This window comes from Erythrolamprus reginae, chromosome Z, assembly GCF_031021105.1.
Source record: "Erythrolamprus reginae isolate rEryReg1 chromosome Z, rEryReg1.hap1, whole genome shotgun sequence".
Classification (NCBI taxonomy): domain Eukaryota; kingdom Metazoa; phylum Chordata; class Lepidosauria; order Squamata; family Dipsadidae; genus Erythrolamprus; species Erythrolamprus reginae.
The window spans coordinates 52,975,803-53,001,899 of NC_091963.1; the positions used below are offsets into that span (position 1 = coordinate 52,975,803).

General features: G+C 41.3%; 1 long non-coding RNA gene across 3 annotated transcripts in view; it reads right to left on the minus strand.

The window, feature by feature from the left end:
* Positions 1-13,960, minus strand: part of LOC139153404 (uncharacterized) — a 31,240-nt gene extending 17,280 nt beyond the window's left edge. For 2 of the 3 annotated variants that reach the window (XR_011556817.1, XR_011556815.1), the window contains exons 1-5: positions 13,829-13,960; positions 13,285-13,375; positions 12,942-13,002; positions 5,871-6,088; positions 4,460-4,547 (exon numbers count right to left, since the gene is read on the minus strand). This is a non-coding gene — a long non-coding RNA (uncharacterized lncRNA). The remainder of the gene's footprint in view (positions 1-4,459; positions 4,548-5,870; positions 6,089-12,941; positions 13,003-13,284; positions 13,376-13,828) is intronic. The other variant, XR_011556816.1, reaches the window with a different exon arrangement.
* Between the last annotated feature and the right edge of the window lie 12,137 nt (positions 13,961-26,097).

The window sequence follows — 26,097 nt, forward strand, 5'->3', positions numbered from 1 at the left end:
AAGCTACAAGAAACAAATTGGAATCATTTTATAATATGTAAATAGATATTTTGCTCTTGGGTTCAAATGGTTTATACAAGAAACACCCCCGATTGGTGGTGGGGTATGAATGTTTGTCTGGTGGTGTACAAAATTCACAAAACACTTGATTTATGCTGTGTGAGTCTTATACAGTGGTACCTCGTCTTACGAACCCCTTGTCATATGAACTTTTCGAGTTTATGATTTGTTTGCCTCGTCTTAAGAACCATTTTCATCTTACGAACCGAGCCCGGCTGCATGGGCTCTCTTACTGCATGTGCGTTCTCTTACTCCCACAGGGATTTTCCTGCTTGTGACTGCCAACGCTTGGATTTCTCATTCTCTTCCCGCCCCCGCTGGGAATTCCCCACCGGGATTCCCCATCTCCCGACTGCCAGGTGAAGTGCCTGGGATTTTCCCTTGGCTTTCCAGCGGCTAGTTGAAATGCCCCCCTTCCTTCTCCTCCTGCCGGGCAAAGTGCTTGAGGGGGATGTCAGGCTCCGGGTCCTGAGTCGCTGTTCCTGCCTCCCCCAAGCCAAATCAGCAGCTCCGGGCTTCTGAAAGCCCAAAGCCAAGACGCCTCCCCCCGCCCCTCCCACCCAGAGCCGGCTTCAAGCTACCCGGCAAAGATGATCCTGCCTCCTGAAGAGGCGAAGCACTTGGGAGGGAGTCGGGCAGGTGCCTGGGTCCAGAGTCGCTGCTCCTGCCCCCTCCAAGCCGAATCCACAGCTCCGGGCTTCTCAAAGCCTGAAGCCAGGACGCCTCCCCCCGCTCCTCCCACCCAGAGCCGGCTTGAAGCTGCCCGGCAAAGAGGAACCTGAAGATGTGAAGCATTTGGGAGGGAGGGGGGAAGGCCCCTGGGTACGGAGTCATTGCTCCTGCGCCACCCCACGCCAAGTCAGCTCTAGGATCCCTTCTCCATTCCTGGTCGGATGGATGATTGATACTTGATTATCTATCTATCTATCTATCTATCTATCTGTCTGTCTGTCTGTCTGTCTGTCTGTCTATCTATCTATCTATCTATCTATCTATCTATCTATCTATCTATCCATCCATCCACCCACCCACCCACCCACCCACCCACCCACCCACCCACCCACCTATCCATCCATCTATCTAGAGGCTTGCCTAAGACAGGAATGGAAACAGTTGCCAGTCCTGGATACATAATGAAAGTTGGGCGGGGGACTTTCACCAGGGATAGGGATGAAGTAGCCAGGCAGCTTCGGGTATCTTTGCAAAGGAGAGGCAGTCAGCCTCTCTCTCTCTTTCTCTCTCTCTCACACACACACTCCGCCCTCTCTTTTTCCCTTCATCTCTTTCTCCTTCTCTTTCTCTTTCTGATCGGCAAGAGGATCAAACTGTTTCCGTTGAGTTCTCAGGCAAGCCTCTAGATAGATGGATAAATGGATGGGTGGGTGGGTGGATGGATAGATAGGATGTCTACAAGAAAGCAACCAAACTCAAGAGTGAAGAAAGAGAAAGAGAAGGAGAGAGGAAAGGAAAGAGAGAGGTGTGTGTGTACGTGTGTGTGTGTGTGTGTGTGTGAGAGAGAGAGAGAGAGAGAGGGAGAGGCTGACTGCCTCTCCTTTGCAAAGATACCCGAAGCTGCCTGGCTGCTTCGTCCCTATCCCAGGTGAAAGCCCCCCCCCCCCCAACTTTCATTACATATCCAGGACTGGCAATTGTTTCCATTCCTTTCTCATGCAAGCCTCTAGATAGATGGATGGATAAATGGGTGGATACAGTAGATAGATAGATAGTCCCCACCCGGGTTTCATGAGGGCCAGCCCAGCACACCACGAAAACACGTTCGGTCGGAGAGTGGACAACAGCTCCGGGAAAGACCGAGAAGCCACCCCCCCCCCATCCACACCCACACCCACACACACACCTCCAGGGAAACATGAGGCAGGAAAGCTGCGTGAGGCACGTATGGGAGGAAGCTTCTGAGGAGACAGTTGAAAGGACGAGGGGGGGGAAATAAAGAAAGCCGTGTTTGCCCATCCCTCAGCTGCTCTCTCGTCCTCGGGTGTCATTGCAAAGGAGAGGCAGTCAGCCCCTCTCTCTCTCTCTCTCTCTCACACACACACAAACACATTCCCCCTATCTTTCCCTTCCACTCTTTCTCCTTCTCTTTCTCTTTCTGGTGGGCAGGAGGGGCGAAGAGGACTCGCAGTGGTTTCTCCTAGACGGGATTGCCCAGGATCAAACAGAGGGAGGAAATTCAGTGGCCAGATTAGGACTCCGGATCGCTACTTCAATTGGGCGCTGCTTCTTTGGCCGGGAAAACAAAGGGGAGCATGTGGCTGTCCCCGCTGGCTCCGGAGGAGGAGGAAGGGGGGCATCTTGTCAAGGGAGCATTGTTTGAAGCCAAAGCGCCGGGATTCTCCTTTGCCGTCACCGAAAACTTTCAAGGAAGGTGGAAGCCCCACCGGTTGACAAGCCGCCAGGCAGCTTCCTACGAGTGTCAATCCACCCACGAGGCTCCCTCCAGGCAGCCTGCGCTGTCTCCCCCCCCCCCCTCCACCCACCCTTGAACAAGGATCTGAATGCCGGTGGTAATAAGGCAAAAGTTTTGGGCTTGCACGCATTATTCGGCTTTTCAATTGATTCGTATGGGAAACATTGTTTCATCTTACTAACTTTTCACCTTACGAACCTCGTCCCAGAACCAATTAAGTTCGTAAGACAAGGTATCACTGTATTGTAATTAAAACTAATAATTTTTTTTTAAAGTGTACACACACACACATGGGAGAGACAGGAATGGAAAAAGAGAGTGGGGAAGTGAAAGGGGGAGCGAATGAGAGAGAAAAAGGGAGAGAGAGAAATGAGAAAATAATGGAGGGAAAGAATGTGGTAGAGGAAATAGAGGCAAATGAGAGAGAAGGGAGAGAAATGAAAGATTGAGAGAGAGAGAGCGCGAGAGAGAATGAGAGAGGGAGAAGAGGGAAACAAATGAGAGAGAAGGGGAAAGAAAGAAAAAGGGAGAGGGAGAGGAAATAGAGAGAAAAACAAATGAAACAGAGAAATGAGAGCAAAATGGGGAGAGAAAGAAACAAATGAGAAAGAAAAGGGGGGGAGAGAGGGAGAGATACACAGAAATGAGAGAGATCTGGAGGGAGAGAATGAGAGAGAGGAAAAGAGAGACATAGAAGTGGAGAGAAAAAAGAAAAGGGAAAGAGAGAAGTGGAGAGGGAGGGAGGAGGGAGGGAAAGAAGGAAAAGAAGAAAAGAAGGGAGACATTTCCCACAGAGAACACTGGGAGCCACAAACCCACCCCCTCATGGCTAGAGAGGTTACTATTACTATTACTATTTAATACTACACCATTTGGTTCAGAATACTTTTTTACTTGTTTTCCTCCTCTAAAATCTAGGTACGTCTTATACACAGGTGCATCTTATACACCGAAAAATGCGATATGTCATGCGAGCCTTCTGGGTGGTATCCACTGAGGAAAGGGACCCATAATCTTGGTTCTTAGGCAATTCTTGCCAGCATACCGGCTAACCAGCTCATTAAATCTTCATTACTTACCTGCTGTGATACAAATCTCTTAAAGGAGAGTCCAACATGAGCCAATATCAAAACAACAGTTGAAGAAAAATTGTGTTAACGTCCCTATTCTACGACTGAGTTTTTAAAACTGAGCCCTTTGGGGCAACTAGGGGCACTGCATAATTAAATATTTAAATTAAACTCAGTCCCTACCAATAAGACTGAAGTATGACCAGTGTTGGACTCTCCTCAGCAGCACATTGGAGAAGGGAGGAAGTTTTTTCTTCTTTTTTGACTGCATTTTTGTGTTCTGCACATATATACACATGAGGGTCCCCCAGAAAGTAATGCACTATATTTTTTTCCCCTCAGCCTAAAGTAATGGTACAAATGCAAAACTTTCAATTATTTGAATTGTCAAGAATGTGTGTGTAAATTTTCTGTTTCTTCAGGCAGATAGCGTAGCTGCAGCAGTGTTTTGAAATGGCATCTGTAAGTGATATATGTTACAAGCAGGGTGTTGTCATTGAATTTCTCACTGTGGAGAAAGAAACTGTTAGGAACATTCACAAATGTTTGTGTACAGTTTATAGAGAATCTGTAGTCGACAGAAGCATGGTTAGTCACTGGGCACAGAGGGTGAGGCCATTAGAAGAACAGAACAGAAGAACAGAGGATGAGGCCATTAGAACAAGGAGTGTACCAACAGGGCATTCACACCTTTGTGTCTCGCTGGAGGAAGGCCATAGAATGGGATGGAGATTACATGTAAAAATACGGAGTGTAGACAAAACATAATTCTTTCTTGTGTGTAAGTTTCATTGTATTCAATAAATAATTGTGGGGACCCTCCTATTAAAAACTGCAAATCTCTTCAATTTTGCAGGTCTTTAACAAGTATACATATAGTCTATATTTCTTACCTGCTTACCTGGTTTTTAACTAAAGCTGTGAAGATATCTTGAAATAACTTGTGCTGTGGATGTTGACTAAAATTCCTTTCATTCTTGTCATTCATACTAAAGGCACAAAAGGCAAACCAGATATTGCAAAAGATTCAACTCTGAGTATAAAAAGCATTATAAAAATATCAATTACAGAAAATATATAGCCCAATCCAATCTATACCTGAAGTTAAACTTATAAAAAAATGCTACATATTGCTGCCTTTCAAAAAGCAAGCTCTTCATTTCTTTATATGTGCTCACCCTGCACCCCTAAACTAAATATGCTTAGCAGTCTGTCTGATGAGCTTAAAACCTTAAAAGAATCCACCAAAAACCAACAAGCATTCATAGAAAGTATTCAACCAAGACTTCTCAAAAACCAACACACATTCATAGAAAGCATTGAACCAAGACTTTTCAAAAACCAACACGCATTCATAGAAAGCATTGAACTTAAGACTTTCATCCATAGAGAAAAATATCCAAACACTGATTAATCCAAATCCACCCAACAAAATACCACTCACCACCTCACCACCACCTATTTACACTCCACCAGGACCACCCCAACCTCAACCACTTCCAATACTCCAAAAACCCACTAGATCTACTACTGACATCCCTAACCTAGTCAAGGATGCCATGGAACATGAACAAAAACGCCAGAATGCTATCCTCTTTGGTCTTGAAGAAAACCATGAATCATATTTAACAAAAATAAGAAACATCATCCACCTTCATCACTCACATGCACAATCGCCCCAGAAGACATTTTGGAAGTCACTAGAAATGGACCTGAGCATAGGTATAATGATGGCTCAATAGCCCCCCGCTTTTACAGAGTGGTATGCAAAAACGAACAAATAAAAGAGCAATTCATAAAGACCATTAACCACATTGCCAGAAATAACAAGTCTTTCAACAAACTCAGATCCAGACCAGATCTTTCTCTCCTCCAACGTATTCATTCTCGCAAACTACAGGCAGAACTCGAGACCCTATGAACTTGGTGAAACAAACTTTTACATAGATTACCGCACAGAATGCATGAAACCCAAAACCCATAATCCTCTCTACATCTTCCTGTCTAACATCCAACATCAACCATCCCTCTCCTCCAAACCCACCACCTCACAACAACAAACTGACACCTACCAGACCACCACCCCACAACAACAAATGGTCATCCCTATCTCCTCAAACAAAGAATAGGAAAGCGTGCCCCTTACTTCCTCTAACCATCCCAAAACCAACCTTCAACACAAGACCAATCTCAAATGTAAACTATTAAATGCTAGAGGTTTAGTCAACAAGATGTCTGAATTCCTCCTTCTACTTGACACCTCCAACTTTGATATAATTTTTATATGCAAAACATGGCTAAACGCTTCCTACCCTGTGTTGTGATTCCGTCCGAGGCCCCTCAGGGAACGGCTGATCTTCTGTCGGTTTCCTGCTCAGAGAGGGAGGATGAGGAACAGGAGGTGCAGGCAGACGAGGAGGAGGAATCCCAGGCTGAGGAAGAGGGGGAACAGCCAGAGGCCCCCGGGAGGGAGCTCTCCCCAGCAAGCAGCCTGGATTCCTTAGAGGAAAATGCACAAGCAATAATCGATCTGCGACAGAGAAGAGCAACACAAAGAAGGGACCAATTGGCTAGGTACTTTCAGCACTAAAGAGGCAACAGCTGGGTTTGGGTGTGGTGCTCTCTGGAAAGGCTAAAAGGCAGACCCACCCTTCCTGGCTTGTGGAGTATTATCTTTGGGAGTCTTGGGACCTGGCTGTGATCTTTGGCGTCTTGGAATTCTGGTTTGTGACTTTGAATACTGAAACCTTGGGGGGAAAAGGTGGGGGTCTTATGCTCTACAGTGGTGAGTGTGCCAGCAAGAAGTTTGCTGTATTGTCTGGACATCAGGACTCTGCTGTAAAGTCTCCTAGCCTGCCTGTTGGGGAGAACAGCTTTTTCTCTGTGTTTATTTTTCAAGCTATAAAGTACTTTTGCTTTTACCAGCGTGTCTGGCTGTTTTTTCCAGTTGGTGTTGAGGTCTGGGGGAACCCAGACAGAACACCCTGACTCCATTATCACATCAAAAAACTACCATGTTTTCTGCTCAGACTGTGAATCCCGCAGAGGAGGCGGAGTAGCCATAGTCTACAAAAAATCGCTGAATCTAAAAAACTTCAAAGTTGCACTGGATTTATCAGTACATGAAACTATTGTCTGTGATTTATCCCTAAATACTACAGTTCGCTTCTTACTCTGCTAGAGAGCCCCAGACTATGACACCGAACATGCAAACAAATTATCTACCTTACTAACGTGGGCAATCAACTGTCCATATTCCATTATCTTCCTCGGAGACCTCAACCTACCACACATTAACTGGACCTTAAATGAATGCAGCATGGAACCCATCCATTCTGCTATTTATAATACCATCACCTTTCTGCATCTCGACCAACTAGTAAATAACAGTACTAGACTTGATAATTGTCTTGATATCATCTTCTGCAATAGCAAAAGTGCAATATATGGCTTACAAATAAAAGAACCATTCTCCAACAGTAACCACAGCATGATAAACTTCAGTCTTAACCTAAGCCACACTATGAACCACCCAAATAATGTGACACCAAAATTCAATTTCAAAAAAGCAAACTATGAACTCATTGAAACCCACCTCTCAACATTAAACTGGCAAACTCTATTCTCTGAATGCTACACTACTGATGACCTCTGCAACACATTTCTACTCGAAATGAAAATTATTATCAGACTCTAACATCTACCACAAACAAAACAAAAAACCTCCCCATCTCAATAAGAAAATTACAAACAAGGAAAAAATCTCTCTGGAGGAAAAACAAAAAAGGAGAAGTAGCCAACTTCAAAAGTCAATATAAAAGCATTTGCAATCAAATAAAAGCAGAATGCCTTAACTACTGCAGCAAACAAGAGGAAAACCTCCTACGCACCAAATCTAATCGAGCCTTCTACAACTTTGTCAACAATAAACTCAAAGACTTTATTATTTATTTATTTATTTATTTATTATTTGGATTGGTATGCCGCCCCTCTCCGAAGACTCATGGCGGCTCACAACAAGTGTAAAACAAATCATAAATAATTCAATTAATTAAAAATATTTAAAGATTTAAAAAACCCCTTTAGACCTATCCCACCTCTCAAAGGACCCAACAACAAAGAATACCATGGTGATTCATCTAAAGCTAACCTCCTCAACTCTTTCTTTGGCTCTGTCTTTGTTAACAGCAATGGCTCATCCCCCGATTTCATCAATCGAACCACAAACTCTCTCCACAACCTAACCCAAACAGACTTCACTGAAGACCAAGTTGAAAAAGCATTACGTGACCTCAAACCTTCTCTATCAGTCGGACCAGACAGTCTATGTGCATACTTCTTAAAAAAGCTCTCTTCTGCTATAACTAAACTACTAAGCATAATTTTCAAAAAATCCTTCAGTACAGCACACTTCCTAAGCTATGGTCGAAAGCAATGGTCATCCCCATCTTCAAAAAAGGTGACCCCTCTCTTGCCGATAACTACAGACGAATATCACTATGCTGTGTCCCATGCAAAGTCAATTACTCTCCATATAGAAAAGAATAATTTGCTCTCTAACAAACAATTTGGATTCAGAAAAAAACTATCCTGCAACCTGCAGCTCCTCCACTGAAAAAATATATGGACTACTCATCTTGAGCAAGGGAAATCTATAGACGCAATTTATATTGACTTTTGCAAAGCCTTTGATTCAGTGGTTCATGATAAACTACTCCTAAAACTCAAATCCTATGACATCTCAGGATCACTCCACAGCTGGATTACAGCATTCCTGTCAAACAGACAACAAGTGGTCAAAATAGGAAGCACCATATCCACCCCATCCCTGTTAAAAGCGGTGTCCCCCAAGGTAGTGTATTGGGACCAACGCTCTTCATTCTCTACATCAATGACTTTTGTGATTACATCATAAGCAACTGTGTCCTTTTTGCCGACGATGAAAAACTCTTCAACACCACCGATAACAAAACTACTCTCCAAAAAGACCTGGATCCTGTTTCTGAGTGGTCTAACACATGGCAACTCCAAATCTCAACCAGCAAATGCTCTATCTTATACATTGGGAAAAAGAATCTGAACTCCAAATACAAACTGAATAATCAAATTATCGCAGATAACCCCCACTCAGTTAAAGACCTCGGTATATTAATAACAAAAGACTTAAGTGCCAAAGCCCACTGTAACAACATAGCCAAGAAGGCTTCAAGAGTTGTTAACTTAATCCTACGTAGCTTCTGCCCTGGCAATCTCTCACTACTCACCAGAGTTTACAAAACTTTCGCCATCCTTGAATAAAGCTCATCTTTTTGGAATCCATATCACATCTCAGACATTAACACCCTGGAAAATGTCCAAAGATACTTCACCAGAAGAGCCCTTTACTCCTCCACTCAAAACAGAATACCCTACGAGACTAGACTTTCAATCCTGGGTCTAGAAAGCTTAGAATTAAGACGCCTGAAACATGATCTAAGTATTGCCCACAAGATTATATGCTGCAACGTCCTGCCTGTCAGCGCCTACTTCAGCTTCAACCACAACAACACAAGAACTCACAACAGATTTAAACTTAATATTAACCGCTTCAAACCTGTGTGTAAAAAATATGACTTCAGTAACCGAGTTGTCGAAGCGTGGAACTCATTACTGGACTCCATAGTGTCATCCCCAAACCCCCAACACTTTACCTTTAGACTATCCACGATTGAGCTCTCCAGATTCCTAAGGTCAGGAAGGGGCATGCATAAGTGCACTAGAGTGCCTTCCGTCCCCTGTCCCATTGGTCTCCTATATCTCCTATACCATTCTTCTTTCCTATATTTATTCTATTTTTTCATTGATATATTTTATTCCTATTTCTTTTCTATTCTTTCTTAGATATATTTTTCTATGAGTATATCCTCTATAACCTTCATTTTATATTTACTATATGTATACCCAATATAACCCTCATTGTGTAATGGACAAAATCAATCAATAAAATAAATTTATTTAGATTATCTTTACACACAGACACCAAGAAATACACAAAAACACAATTTAGATTGTTGGAGAAAAATACCAATAATTTAACTGACAGATGAGCAGCACGAAGACAGCAACTTCAATAAACTTCAACTTAGAATCTTGCTTTGAAGGCTGCCAATTGGCTTGGGGGGACAAAATACTATATAGCAGTAATGGCGAACCTTTTAGACACTGAGTGCCCAAACTGCATGCGTGTGCATGCCCAAACTGAAAGGTGTGCGGATGTGTTAAAACCTGTGCATATGAAAACCTGTGCATGAATGAATGTGCACATGCACATATATGTGCAAATGTGGGCATGTTTGGACTGCATGCCTGTGCAGCAGAGATCCAAAGACCGGCTGGCCAATGAGAGGCAGGGCATCCCAACACTAGCATCATGGCAAGAAGTAAGATCTTTTTATTTCATGAGCTTCTGTTTTATTATTTGCAAGAAACAGAAGCTCACAAAAGAAACACTATGGAGATCTGATCTGGGGTGACAGTATGTATCAGCCAAGAAGGCTCTGTGTGCCAGCTTTAGCACATGTGCCATAGGTTCGTCATGACGACTATATAGTTACATACTACACCTTCACAATGTAAAACTCTAAACAATTCTTGTCAGATGGTCTGGGCTTAATGGCTTGAAAATCTGAAAGCTACTGTATTTTTTGGACCATAAGATGCACCAGATGAGAAGATGTACCAAGATTTTGAAGAGGTAAACAAATAAAAAAGTTTTGCCTTCCCTGGCCCACAGGAGCATTCTGTAGGCCTCCCAAACCCTTTACACATCCCATTTTTGAGAAAAACAGGGGGATCAGAGTGTTTGGGAGGCCTGCAGAGTGCTCCAGGAAGGCAAAAATCACCATTTTAAAAAAAGGGGGGGGATTCTTGCTTGCCCCATTTTTGCAAAAAACTGCCCCCTTTTTCACAAAAACAGGGCACATAGAGGTAGTGGTACCTCTACCTAAAGAACGCCTCTACCTATGAACTTTTTTAGATAAGAACCGGGTGTTCAAGATTTTTTTGCCTCTTGTCAAGAACCATTTTCCATTTACAAACCCGAGCCTCCAAAACTGTAACTGGAAAAGACAGGGAGAAGCCTCTGTGGGACCTCTCTAGGAATCTCCTGGGAGGAAACAGGGCCTCCACCCTCCCTGTGGTTTCCCCAATCACATGCACTATTTGCTTTTAATTGATTCCTATGGGAAAAATTGCTTTTTCTTAGAAACTTTTCTACTTAAGAACCTGGTCACGGAATGAATTAAGTTTGTAAGTAGAGGTACCACTGTATTTGGTGTATAAGACACACCAACATTTCCACCGTCTTTTAGGGGGGGAAAGTGTGCCTTACACTCATATAGTATTTCATAAATTTATATAGCTGCTCATCTTGCTCATATAATTCTGAGTAGTGTATGGAGTTAGAAACAAAAAAATAATTCAATAAAATAATCAAAAGCATAACAAAAACCATGAAAAACCATAAAAATATAATTGTGGGACATGCATTCAATTTCACTAGAAATATAGCCACTGTGAAGCTCCCTGACCACATTAGGTCCTTCCAAAGGATTACAAAGATCAGGGCCTATCTGACCTCAAGAGAAATGATGTTTTAAAAGGCAGATGGTATGGCAGAAAAGGCTCTTCTCTTTGGTCCCATCATATAGTATATTTTGTGATCAAGTTTCACAGGTTGCTCTTCCTGTCAGACTTCGTGGGATAGAGTAGATGTGATTGGGGAAAGGTGTTCCCTCAAATAACCTAATCTTATGCTATAGAGTTAAAATCAATAGATCATTACCATCCCTTGTATTTTTATGTAATCCCTTGTGAGTATAACAAATATTTACAGTAGGTCTCTGTTTCACTCATGGATCTATTTCACAAATCCATTTTAATCTAATCTAAGCAATATTGTATCTTAAAATCTGTTTCTAGTTCAATTAGTGTTTTTGGAATTTACACTACCTTATATTTTACAAAATGTTTAATGAAAACTGCTCTGCTAGAAATATGAAGCACTGAAACCCAAGACAGACATAAAATGATATTATTATCCAATTATTATCCAAAACTCTGAAAATCTTTTACTCATGATCAAACAAAACAACACAAAAGCAAATAGAACACAAAAACCACAAAATAATTCATTACAAAACATAAACATTTAGAAAACCTCATTGAGTTTGCTCCACGCAATTCATTCCATTTATTAGAGGAACTTGTAAGCACATTGAAACCATGGAATTCACTGTACAAGATTTGCAATTTTTTAAACATTGAGTCAAATTATAGCAATTGGGAGAAGTACCGTATATACTCGAGTATAAGCCGAGTTTTTTAGCCCCAAAAATGGGCTGAAAAACACAGCCTCGGCTTATATTCGGGTCATTGACAAAGTCACCACACGAGGGCGCCATTGCTTGAGCCAGAGCGAGGAGGCACCAGCTTTTGTCCCCTCTGGCACGCCGTAGTTCCTCTCCCTGCCTCAAGCAAAGAAGGCAGCCATTTGCAATGGTGAGTCGGATTAAAAAGGCCCCCTGCTGTCAGATTCTCCTCCCCCTCCTTTGAAAGGATTTAAACTGTTTAAAAAATGGTATTTTGTGGTAGTTGCTGTCCTTGCTTGGATAGGATCTAATAATGTGTTATGAGGCAGAGCTAGACAGGAATTCTTTTTCTATCTGTCTATCTTTCTATCTATCTATTTTTCTATCTATTTTTCTATCTATCTCTATCTATCTATCTATCTTTCTATCTATATCTATCTATCTATCTATCTATCTATCTATCTATCTATCTATCTATCTATCTATCTATCTATCTATCTATCTATCTATTTGGTTTTCTATGCTGATAACCTCACAGCAGCTAATGCTGAAGCTCTTCTTTGGATACACTTATTTGTTTGTTTGTTTGTTTGTTTGTTTATTTAATTGGATTTGTATGCAATCCCTCTCCAAGGACTCAGGGTGGCTCACAGCATATATAAAAACAGAACAATAATGTAAATCCAATTAATGATGAGAAGGAATCCAGTTTTGAAGGATTTTAACTCTTAGGTTTTAGCTTTGTTCCTGATCGAGCTACTTTTTTTACTTTTTAATTTATTGTTAATATTGTTAATTTGTTTACCCTCTTTTAAATTTACAGAGCTAGTTTACTGGTTTTCTTTAAAATAAATATTATAAAACATGTCTCAATTAATGTAATTTTATTGTTTTCCATTTTTATAAGTTACCAGTAGCCACTGCATTTTCTAACCTCGGCTTATACTCGGGTCAATACGTTTTCCCAGTTTTTGTGGCAAAAATTGGTGCCTCGGCTTATACTCGGGTCGGCTTATACTCGAGTATATACGGTACCTTTTGCTTGCTAGACTGGACTTTTAGAAAGGCCAAAAGCCTTTTAAGATCAGAATAACCCCTAGGAGGAAATAAATTATATACATGTTAACAATACATAATTACCATATCATTATGGAATGCAATTTTATCCATGCTGTTCTGTAGAAAACAATATCTTTCCAGGGCACCTTTCTATGACTTCCTGTCTCTGTCCACATTTACATAGGCTTGTCAGCCACAGCTATGTCAAACTTGGTGATCAAAGAAACAGTAAACATGTAACACAATGTTCAGACTACTTTATTTATCAGCTGGTATAAATGCAGGAGATATTGCTGATATTTAATGAAAAGTACTATACCTTTGAGGTTTAGTATCTGCTGCCTTTTCTCTGGTCTTCACCTTCTTGAGTTGATCAGGCATTTTATACCATTAAGGCACCAGAATTAATTCTTAAAAGAAACAAATGTAAAAAATAATATTGGTTTGTGGATATTTGAAGAACAATGTGAACAGAATTTCAGCAATTGAAAGAAAAAAACAGCTGGTTGAAAAAGAAATATATAACAAAACTTATGCTAAAAATAGCAGATTATGAAATCATATCTAAGTAGAATTTATTCTATCTTTGAATTTTAAGTAGTATATCAGCTTTTATTTTATTTTTATTTTTAGATTTTACTTTTCTTTTAAGAGTAGAAGGAAACTCACCTGGAGATCTTTTTAAATTTACAATAATTGCCATTAGCAGAAAATAGGCTAGGTTGGAAAAAAACCCGCTAAAATGTTCCTAGCATGTTTTCCTATATAAATACAGCCTAAAACCCATGTTTGTTAGGTCCTAATCTAACAGTTTAAACATTACAACACATAGAATTTCATTTCATCAGTTAATTTTAAGATACCTCTCCATTTTGAGAAGTGGTTTCTAATGCAGCATACCAGGGGTTGGAACAAGCCCGCAAGGAATTTAAATGTGGAGAGTACAGAACTAGTTGCACAGATCTTGTAGTTTGAATGTAAAATCTTCTGTCATTGATTTCTGGAGAAAAATGTCAACAGTCTTCATAAGATATATATAACTATTGGCCATACCTATCACATATTTTTAAAAGGCAACATTCTATGTACAAAGTTCCTCCTCGCTCTGTAAATAAGGAAGCAATCATTTATATGTGTAAGTGACCAAAGCCTTTATACATCTTAATTATTTATTAGATTTGTATGCCGCCCCTTTCCGTAGAATGTATTTTTGAATAAACAGAAACATATGGTAGAGTTATAAAGTAATACTACAGTGCTCTAATTGTATTTGTTCTTCCATATCCATTCATGCATTTAAATTTATAACCTTTATTTATAACCTTCATTGTGTATTATTGCGTCTTGAACAAAATAAATAAATAAATAAAATTAGAAGTTCCCAGGGATAGAGAACTCTCAATGTCAAGTTTGATTTCTGATAGTTGCATCAATCTAGTTTTTTTTAGCAGTGTTAGGAAAGAGAAATGTTATTGTCTCTTATTATGTTTGATTTCTCAATCTGTATAACAGTCCTAGATTTTTCAAGGCACTCACCACTTGTTTGGCATCTGCTTAGCTGATCCTGTTTAGCTCCTGAAATTAGTCAAGCTCAATTACTGATATGGTATATATACTTATAGAAATAGATGTGATATTCTAGACTGCACTGTAAGGTACAGTAGGTAACATTCAGCAAACCAAACTTAATTGCTTTTGGATTGTTAAGTTCTGAATCAAGTAGATCCAGCTTCCTAGCATCATCATCTGATTTGTAAAAACAATAAAGGCAGAATACAAATAAATAAATTTTATACTACTATTACTACTACTACTAACTACTGCACACACACACACACACCATGTGGTTAACTAGTTATCTGGGTTTTTGCAAATCTACACTATAGGTCTCCTATAAAGAAATAAGTGAGAAAGCTTTAAAGAGTAGCACACCCCCCACCCAATTTTTTAAAATACAATTGATAAAAATGGTAGCTTGTACTCCTTATGTATTAAATTGTGGTCCTCGTTTATACACAATATACGTTTATCTTTTCTGACCTGAGTCCATCTGCATTATAACACGGAGGACGCTGTGTGCCTTGTTTACTTGGCCGAATGGGTTTTCCAAAGAAACTTATTGTAGCTCAGTTAAGTCAGCTCTTGTTTATTTATATTTTATTTATTTATTTATTTGTCAAGCCTGTACAAATGTTTAAAGATACCTCAGAGCTGTTGCTGGTTTTCAGTAAAAGAAAAGTCACACACACTCTGTCCATGCATATCCACATTTGTCTCACACGCGCCGACGCTAAATCTCGGGCCGTAAAGGGATTTTGAACAACGGCTAGCGCTGTTTGATTGTGGCAACACAATCTCTGCGCCTTTCCTACTAATCGCAAAACACGAAGCTGATCTCGGGGGGGGGGGGGGGGTCAAGGGGTTTGAGCACAATAGCTCCTCTCGTCTCTCCTCCCCAATTTTTGCACAGAATAGGAGGACATCGCTGCTCTTCGGCCGTTGTTCTTATCACTCACCTGCTTGGAGTGTCAGTGCTCACACCGTGGCAGCTCTCGTTTACAATTTATTTTTGCAGTAATAATTATATCAATGCTTGTTTTTAAACCCAATAAAAAGATTCAGTCCGCCGACCGATCAAATCCTTAAATCCAGGAACCAATCAAAATGCGCCTTTTCCCTAATGTCGCTTTTTAGAACCAATGATTAAGCTCTGTACAAAAGGGCCGAGAAGGTACCTTGGCAACGACTAATAGTACCGTTGCTATCATAGCAACGGAGAAGCTGCGCTACTAGAATCCAAAACAACGACTCTAACTTAGCTGCCCTGCTTGGGTATGCCTAAGAACGGTGACGTGAAACTGTAGGGAAGGGAAGGGAAACTGTAAAGGAAGAATTTCTCTCTCAAGAAGTAGAAATTTGGTGATAGAACTAGCGGGCTTCTTATTGGTCGCCCTGCTCCAATCAGCGATCACCTTTATTCTAACAACTTGCAAATATAACAGAACTGCACCAATGTTTTTAATCTTGGCAACTTTAAACTGGATGAACTTCAACTCCCAGAATTTCCTAGTCAGCTGCTAGGGAATTCTGGGAGTTAAGTCCACACATCTTAAGGTTGCTAAGGTTGAAAAACACTAGTCTATACATTGTAATAAGGTGAGCCCAAGAATATATATTAACTTTAATGAAGTAAATATCCATCATCTACTTTATAAATGTAGGGTGTGCCAAATTTTTCAATTGTCTGTTTCCAAATATTAGGGGTACTCAAAATTTGTGACATGCCTTGGGGATTGTAAGATATTTTTGTTACTTTAATATAATTTAGATGTACTTGGTAGGCAATTACATAATTACCAGAATATCTCCGAGACCGCCTCCTGCCGCACGAATCCCAGCGACCGATTAGGTCCCACAGAGTGGGCCTTCTCCGGGTCCCGTCAACTAAACAATGTCGGTTGGCGGGCCCCAGGGGAAGAGCCTTCTCTGTGGCGGCACCGGCCCTCTGGAACCAACTCCCCCCGGAGATTAGAACTGCCCCTACTCTTCCTGTCTTCCGTAAACTCCTTAAAACCCACCTTTGCCGTCAGGCATGGGGGAACTGAAACATCTTCCCCTGGGCATGTCTAATTTATGTATGGTATGCTTGTGTGTATGTCTGTTAGTATATGGGGTCTTTTTAAAATCTTTAATATTTTAAATTGTCAGATTATTTATGATTTGTTTTCACGTGTTGTGAGCCGCCCCGAGTCTTCGGAGAGGGGCGGCATACAAATCTAAGTAATAAAATAAATAAATAAAATAAATAAATAAATAAATAAATAATTAAAATAAAATACATGAAGTAATTAAAACTATTCCTGGAGACCTTGAGTTTTAGTTAAGCCTTAGGAATTAAGCCAGCCAGGTGAACTTGGGCCAGTCACTCTCTTCAGCCTGAGGAAATAAGCAATGAAAAAACTGTTTCCAAAATCCTGTCTAGAAAACTATAGGTGGTCCTTTAAGTCAAGTCATTAGGAGTCAAAACTGACTTGAAGGCGTAGACACAAAAGGCTATTCTGAGAAACTTTTGTTTTGAAAGGCATGATATGGAGGTTTTAAATTAAGTTGAACAGACTATAGGCCTAGAACCTGTCATAAATTATTCCTAAATTCCTAAAAATATTAAGTCTTTTTCTATATTCCACACTCTCATCCTCATTTTCAGTTTTGTTTATATATCCCCAGACCAGCTCTTTAATCAAATAGCATTTTAGATGGAATTGTTAATATTACCAAATGGTTCATTTCTTCCTGTTATTTATGCTGAGAAGTACCATAACGTGTACTAAATATCAGGTAATGTATATAATGTTCTGTCTGGGTCCCCCCAGAAGCCAACACCAACCAAAAAGAGTAGCCAGACACACTGGTAAAAAGCAAATGCAGTTTATATAATTCCAAGCAAACACAGGTAACAAAAACTGTTCTTACAGACAGGAACACTCTGAAGCTTCACAGAGGTTTCACGAAGGCCAGGCAATAAAACAGGATTCTTTCTGGCAAAAACAACGCTGGAGATAATAAAACCCACGCCTCCCCCAAGTCTTCCAGACTTCTAGGCCACAAGCCAAGATCAGAGACGCCAAGAATCGAAGCAAGGTCACAGGACTCCCAGTTGATAACTCTCCACAAGACTGTAAGGACGGGCCTCCCTTTTCAACCCTGCTGAGGAGAACCACACCCAAACCCAGCTGTTGCCAATTCAGGGATGTAAATACCTTTCTAATTGGTCCCTTCTTTGAGCTGCACGGCGCTGCCTCATGTCTATTATAGCCTGTGTGTCTTCATCCAATGAATCCAGGCTACTAGCTGGGGAGAGCCCCCCCCCCGGGGGGTCTCAGGCTGCTCTCCCTCCTCCTCTTCCTGACGTTCCTCTCCCCCGTCTGCCTGATCCTCCCCCTCCTGTTCACTGTCCTCCTCCTCTGGGCATGGATCCGGCAGAGATCCAGCTGGTCCCTGAGGAGCCTCAGGCTGAATCACAACATATAATATATTTATTTATTTATTTTATTTTATTAGATTTGTATGCCGCACCTCTCCGTAGACTCGGTGCAGCTAACAACAATAATAAAACAGTGTATGACAAATCTAATATTTAAAATAGCTAAAAACTCTTATTAAAAACCAAACATACACACAAACATACCATGCATAAATTGTAAAGGCCTGGGGGGAAGGAATATCTCAATTCCCCCATGCCTGACGACAGAGGTGGGTTTTAAGGAGCTTACGAAAGGCGAGGAGGGTGGGGGCAATTCTGATCTCTGGGGGGAGTTGGTTCCAGAGGGTCGGTGCCGCCACAGAGAAGGCTCTTCCCCTGGGTCCCACCAGACGACATTGTTTAGTCGACAGGACCCGGAGAAGGCCAACTCTGTGGGACCTAACCAGTCGCTGGGATTCGTGCGGCAAGAGGCGGTCCCGGAGATATTATGGTCCGATGCCATGAAGGGCTTGAACATTTATTATCACTATATGTTTTACAGGCGTTATTTTTTTTTCTACTACCATTATGAATAAACATAAATTTCTCCTCTAGGAATCCCCAGCAACATATTTGAAGAGGAGCATTAGATTTTTCCCAAGGAACATATTCTTTCTTTGTAGGAATGAGTGTCTATTCCAGGAATATGATGAGATAAATGATGGTCTTTTGCTATTTTTTTTCCAAAAAATTATCCACAAATCTCACTTCTCTTACCAGGATTTTCAGGAATTAAATTTTTCTCCTTCAACCTAGAGGACTGGGCAAATTTCTCAACCAAGCACAAGATAATTCACACCTTCTGTATAGCATACATTTGTAAGTTAATAGCTGTCAATCATTCAACATAGTTTTTTTTCTACTACCAGTCCCGATCATTTTTTACTCTCTATAAATGTAACACATTTATTCCAGATTAGTGTTATTAATTTCACTTTGCTAAACAATTTTTAATTGCAATTAGGCACAGCTTTAAATGTACTCTTTATCAATCACTTTTATTCAGCAACTGTTCAAAGTTGTGATGGCAGTTACTGTAGTTACTGTAAAAGTTACTGTATCTATCCCAAACTATCCCCAATAAATTAGACTCCAAATTTTTTATAGATTTAAATAGAGTAACATCTAAATATATTTGGCAAGGGAAAAAAAGAGAATTAGAATATCTGATTTGCAGGACGATAAGAGCAGAAGTGGCTTCGGACCTCCAGATTGGAAAACATACCAGAAGGCTGCCTCATTAGTATGGGTAAAAAAACGGATAAAACTTAAAAATAAATGTATACTACAATTAGAAGGACATGATCTTTAGAAAGGATGGCATGCCTACCTTTGGGATACTGAAAATATTTTAATAGACATTTAATTAGGAATTCATTATTAGGCACTTGGAAAGAAGTCAAACGAAAATACTATCTGAAAATTCCTAATCGGTTGTCAACAATGGAAGCTTTAATACAGTGGTACCTCTGCCTAAAAACATCTTAAGACCTTTTGTAGATAAGAACCGGGTGTTCAAGATTTTTGTGCCTCTTCTTAAGAACCATTTTCTACTTAAGAACCCAAGCCTGGAATAATTTCTCAGGAAATTTAAGAGCGTCATGGAGGCCCAGCCAGTTTTCTGCTATTCCCCCTTTAATCCTGGCCATCTCAGGCTTTTCGGCACTACCAGAGGAGCCTTTCAGTGGCACCCAAGGAGGCTTTGGCAGTCCAGAGCGAACGAAGCATTTTCCTTTCTCTGGGCACTTGGAGAGGGAATAAACCTCTGCCAGCACCCAAAGAAAAGAAACACTCACTTCGGTCAGGGAAGCCGACGAGTCACCACAGCGAAGGAATGGTGGCGGCTACAAAGCGAGCGAGTAAGAGGAGAGGGAAGCCCTTCAGCGTGGGAAGGAAGAGGCAGCAGGTAGCAGCAGCAGCAGCCAGTGTATGGGAGGCAGTGTATGTGAGGCAGCCTTGCGCCGGGAGGCTTTGGCAGTCCAGAGCGAACGAAGCATTTTCCTTTCTCTGGGCACTTGGAGAGGGAATAAATCACTTTGCTATGGTGACTCCTTCATGCTGCCTCCCATACACCTGGTGCGAGGTTGCCTCCCAGAGCGTCTGGGCGCGGAATGGCAAAAGGGGCGCTTTGCCCCGGCTTCAACCAAACCAAGGAGTCACCACAGTGAAGGAAAGGCGCTGGCTACAAAGCAAGCGAGCGAGAGGAGAGGGGAGTCCTTCAGCATGGGAAGGAAGAGGTAGCAGCAGCAGCCGCCTTTTGATCAAAGGAGCAGGAGGTTCCCCCTTCTCACCAGCCTGGGTTTCTCTCTCTGGTGCAGTGTATGGATTTGTGGGAGGTGTATGCTCCTCCTCGCTGCCTCAGAGTCCCTCTTTTTTTTCTAAGCCTTAAAGTTTTATATTTTTTGATTCCCCTCATTTCACCTTCTTCCTTCGGCAGGGACTGTCCTCCTCCTCCTCCCACCCAAATTCCCAGCTTTTATTTCTTTCCTAATGGGTTTGCATGCATTATTTGCTTTTACATTGATTCCTATGGGAAAAATTGCTCCTACTTACAAACTTTTCTACTTAAAAACCTGATCATGGAACGAATTAAGTTCTTTAGTAAAGGTACCATTGTGTATTCAAATACAATTGACATAACTAAAACAGTCAAATCTAAAAAAAAATTAGATCCATTTGGCAAATTAAAAAGCAGGGAAGAATTGGCAACTCAAAATAATAATATATATTGGTGGACTTATCTACAAATTCAATTCAATTCAATTCAATTTATTAGATTCTGAAAGGACAAGTATAGACACTCAAACACAGCAATTGGATAAACTTCTTACAGGCCCAGAGGGGAAATTAATATCTAATATATACAAATGTATGAGCAAATATGATAAACATGAAGAAATTGTAAAAGGGTCAATGATTGCCTAGGCCGGGGGTAAGCAAACTTGGCTCTTCTATGACTTGTGGACTTCAACTCCCAGAATCCCTGAGCCAATCATGTTAGTTCAGGAATTTTGGGAATTGAAGTCCACATGTCATAGAAGAGCCAACTTTGCCTACCCCTGGCCTAGGCCAAGAATATTGGCCATAATATTCTCCTGGCGGACTGGGAGCAAATTTGGAATAGAAATATTAAATTAACTAAATCAACAGCTTACAAAGAAAATCAATGTAAAATGTTTTATCAGTGGCTTTTGGCCCCGAATAGATTGGCTAAAATACATTCAAATTGCAATCAGGCTTGCTGGAAGTGTAAAAATAAGCAGGACACCTCTTTCATGCATGGTGGATGTATCCCAAAGCAAAAAATATTTGGAGGAAACTCCATGGATGGTTGCAAGAAATGATGGAAACTCCTATTGACTTCACTCCAGAACTATTTCTACTAGATATTATTAGAAAAACATGTCCAAGAAATATTAAATATCTATTACTACATTTTGTAACAGCAGCAATAATCACATACACACAAAAATGGAAAGACTCAGAGATACCAGGAGATAAGGAAATAATTAAAAATATATACAAATATGCAGAAATGGATCGATGAACCAGGGAATTAAATAATAAAAAGGATTCAGATTTTTATTTCATCTGGACAAAATGATATAAATGAATACAAAAAAGCTAATCCACCAGAAGAAATGGAATATTATATGAAACTGTGTGCAAATGTATAAATATGTAATATATCAACATAAATGTTAAAATATGGATATTGACCGACTTGAAAACACTGATTCATATTTGTATTAATGTTTATTTATATGTAATGTTTATGACTCTTCTTTTTGTAATGTCTTTTTTAAATATTTCAATAAAAATATTTTTTTTAAAAAAACTCGTGATGACACTGAACTAATGGTAATTATGAGTCCTTGAAGCTCCAACCATTTTAGCACTAACATGGCATTTGATTGCGATTTGGAAGTTTGAGAGCTGGCTCACATTTACGAAGGTTAATCCAATGCTCACACAATCGCCATTTGCAACCTTCCCTGCCAGCTTCCTACAAGCAAAGTCAATAAGAAAGCCAGCAGGGAACATTGCAAGTCACTCTGGTAAGTCTTCATGACTTTCATTTATACCACAATTGTCCATCTCCCAATGGGTGTCCCATTGCACCATCCAGCTTCTGGCCTGCTATTTGCCAAATGACTTTGCTTTTGGGAAGATGGTAGGGAAGGTAGCAAATTGCAATCACATGCCTGTGGGATACTGCAACCTTGTAAGTAGAAGCCAGTTGCCAAATACCCAAATTTTGATTGCAGAATGTTGTCATAGCCAGAATTCCAAAGATCACCACTTACTCAGCACCATTGTACCTGAAAAAAAAAGTAACTTTAGCCAATAGGAGGGGGATATGAATTTTAGTGTTTGTCTTGCCAGGTTTATGGTATAAGATAATGTTGGGAACACATTGTGTGATTTGAAATAAATCCCTTAAGTATTTATATTGTATTCTCTCTAAAAAGATAAATGTGCTATATGACTCTAAGCAAAAATTATATCCCAGCTGTAATCCAAAATTCTTGTAGCAGGATAGTTGGGCCAAAGTCCAAAAATTAGCAAGCAGAACCCATATACTTGTTTTATTGATTGTAACTATTTAAACTAAACCTAGTCCATTGGAATTAATACTTTACAATCTATAAATGAAACTAAAGTCAGAACAGGGTCCAACAACTGAATAACTTTAGTAGCAATAAAATAATTACCAGGCTTCAGTCATTTAACAATAACTACTATTTCTGAGCTTGCTTTGGAAGATCACTACATTAGCATACTCTTATTTATTGATTATTTGATTTGATTCGTATGCCTCTCAAAGGGATCATTCCCTCCCTCCCACCCTTCCCTCCCTCCCTAAGAAACTTACTTTCTTTTGATAAGGCTTTTTATTTGTTTCAGTCCTGGTTGGGAGGCTTTTATCATCCTCCTTAGGTTGCCTGAAATATTTGTTTGTTTGTTTGTTTGCCAAACATGTAGAGGCTATACAAAACATGTATAAACATAACATAAGTAAAAAGTAATGATAAAAGTAACTTCTAGCTATTGATTCCTAAACATTTGTTTCTCTTCAGTGTTTGGTCAGGCCTAGAGTGAAACAAGGATTCCCCTTTCAATCTTTTTCTGGTTTCCTGGGAAGGTGTGTGTTTAAAGTGATAGGGTGATGGGGGCAAGGAAACCCAATTGCTAGTTGTTGTTCACTCTCAGAATGATAGCTCCTCAGAGAAAGAGTCTAAGATTGAATGGTCCTTTCCCGTCTTTATTTGAAATATTAATCCTACAGGTACAATGTCTATGGAGATTCTTAATCAGAGATTCTTGAATGAGAAACAAAACATCTTCAAAGAAAAACAGAAAAGTCCAGTTTCCTCTTGAAAAAGCACCTTTGATATAGATATAATCAGGGTTGGGCAACAAGGGGGACAGCGTGGAATGCTGTTCCACTGGCAGAAATGAACCCGTGTGTGCAGCTTCAGCTGACCAGCAGCAGTCATTTCTGGGATTGCTGGTCTCGCCTTTTCCCCCCTCCTGCTGCTGCTGCCATCTGCGCTCCTCACTTTTTTCCTCTTTCCCCCTTCCTGGCCTCAGACGAGCTTCCCTCTCTTCTGCCCAGCTATCCTCCAGCCTCACGCAGCCACCTCCCAAGGCCAGGAAGGAGGAAAGACGAAAAAAGCGAGGAACACAGATGGCATCAGCAGAAGCAGGGGAAAAAAGGAGAGCTGTGCCAAAGTAGTCTGGGCTGTGGCCAAATGTCGCTGTTGCTGCTGCTCACCCTTTAATTTGTCACCTGGCAATAGATGGAACGAGGAGAAAAGTGCTGCAGTCTCCTGGTGGGAGAGGGGGGATGGAGGAGAGAAGGAGAAACAGAGAAATTAAAGATTTCAGAAAAAATTTTCCCCATTCTCTCCCCATTCCACCTGACAACAAACCCCAAACAAACTACCAATCCCGAAAGTGGTGTTGTTGTGGCTGTGTCTTATTTACCATGAGCAGAGCAGATGGGGCTGATTATTACCTTGGACTTGAAGCACAGAGACCCCTTTTGTCAGGAGCAGGAGGAGCGAATCTTCCAGGCAAAGTATCCCTCCCACACATTCACTTGCAAATTCCTGGGAAAGCCTGCTCATCTCTTAGTTTCTGTAACCTTCCCGTAGCAAGGGCTGCAGCTCTCTCAACAAAACCTTTCCTTTTCTCTGTCTCTTGATATCTCTCTCACTCTCCTCCTCCTCTTCTCCTGAGTGGTGGCTTCGCCCCTTCTCCTTTCTTCTTTCTTTTTCCTTTAATCAGGCTCCCTGAAGGAAAGCCAGTCAGAGTCAGCAAGCGAGAAAGCCAGCTAGTTAGCCAGTGAATGCTTCCCCACTCCCAGCCTTCTTCCTCCTCCTCTTTCCTACTTCCCATCCCAGTCCAGAGCAAGTGTAGGTGAAGTTGACTCTTTTATGACATGTGGACTTCAACTCCCATAATTCCTGAGCTAGCATGATTGTCTCAAGAATTCTGGGAGTTGAAGACCACAAGTCATAGAAGTGCCAACTTTGCCCATCCTGGTCCAGAATTAAGTGGTGCTTGCAGAAGATGCCTGAATTCGTTTCCAGATGAATCAGGGTGGAAGAGGATAAAATTAAAGCAGGAACAAAAAGTAGGACTTTTTTGCCTTTGCCTTTGTAGTGAAAAGGCCATAGGAGTTGTATTGTGTGTGTGTGGGGGGGGGGGTGTTCCCCCAATTCCCATGTGCCGTCTTCCATCAACCACAGGGGCATAAAGATAAAGCAGGGGATGCTCTTATAAAAGGCAACTAATTAACCTCTGAAACCATTAATGAGACTTTGTTTTTTCTTTATGCACTCAGGAAGCTCTACTTGATTTTCCATAGTCTTACATTTAAAATTATAGTTGACATAGAAATCATTCTATTGAATGGGGTGAAAAATGTGGATCCCTGCCAGTGTTTTAAAAAAGTCATTACTATTCAGATGTTATATCCAGGGCCGCCGATAGACCGGTATTACTGGGAGTGGCGTCAGGGGCCCGGCCAAATTGAAAAATGGGGGGGGGGGGGGGCGATGCCCGCCAAAAACTCCCCAACCCCAATTGCGACGAACTCTGCCTCTGCGGAGCTTCTCCGACAGCAGCCCGCACCTTCTTCCCACCCCCGCGAGGAAAGAAGGCAGGGAGGCCGGCAGACAGGCAGGGAGCCTCGATGGCAGCAGCGGAAGGAGGAGTCACCGCGGGGGTGTCTCGACCCTCCGGAAGCCAAGCCGCGCTGCTGGGGAAGCGGAATTGAGGAAGCCGGGAGAGGGCTGAACCCGGCCGGCTTCTCTGCCGGTCTTGTGTCCCCCCGAGGATTGCGAGGGCAAGAGAGCCGCGCCTTTCGGCCTCCGGAGGTGCTGGTCCGGGGGTTCGGGGGGCCGTGAACACCGCCCGCCGCCCGGAGCCAATATCTTCTTTTGGGCGGGCGCCGGCTTGCTCACTTGCATTCCTGCTGCTGGCGCTGGGAGCAGGTAAGCGCGAGGGGGAGGCAAGTGGAGATCCAGGTCCCTCTTTTCATGCATCCGCTCAGTGAGCCTTTCTTTGGAGTTGCCTTTCTTTCTTTCTTTCTTTCTTTCTTTCCTTCTTTCTTTCTTTCCTTCTTTCTTTCTTTTTCTTTCTTTCTCTCTCTCTTGCTCTTTCATTCTTTTTTCTTTCTTTCTCTTTCTTTCTTTCTTTCTCTTTCTTTCTCTCCTTCTTTCCCTCCTTTCATTTCTTTCATTCCCCCTCTCTCTTTTTATTTCTCTTTCATTCTCTTTCTTTCTTTCTCTTTCTTTCTTTCTTGCTCTTTTTCTTTCTCTCTTTTACCTTCCCTTCCTCTATTTCTTCTTTTCTTTCTCCTTCCTATCTTCTTCCCTCCCTCCCTCCCTTCCTTCAGTCCTTCCTCTCTTACTCTCCCCTTTCATAAGTTTCCTTGCTTCCTTCCTCTGTTCCTGTCCCTTCCCCCTTTCTTTCTTTCTTTCTTTCTTTCCTTCCTTCCTTCCCTCCCTCCATTTCTTGCTTTCCTTCTCCTTCCTCCCTTCTTTCCTCCCTCACTCCCTTCTTTCACTCCTTCCTCTCTTACTCTCCCCTTTCACA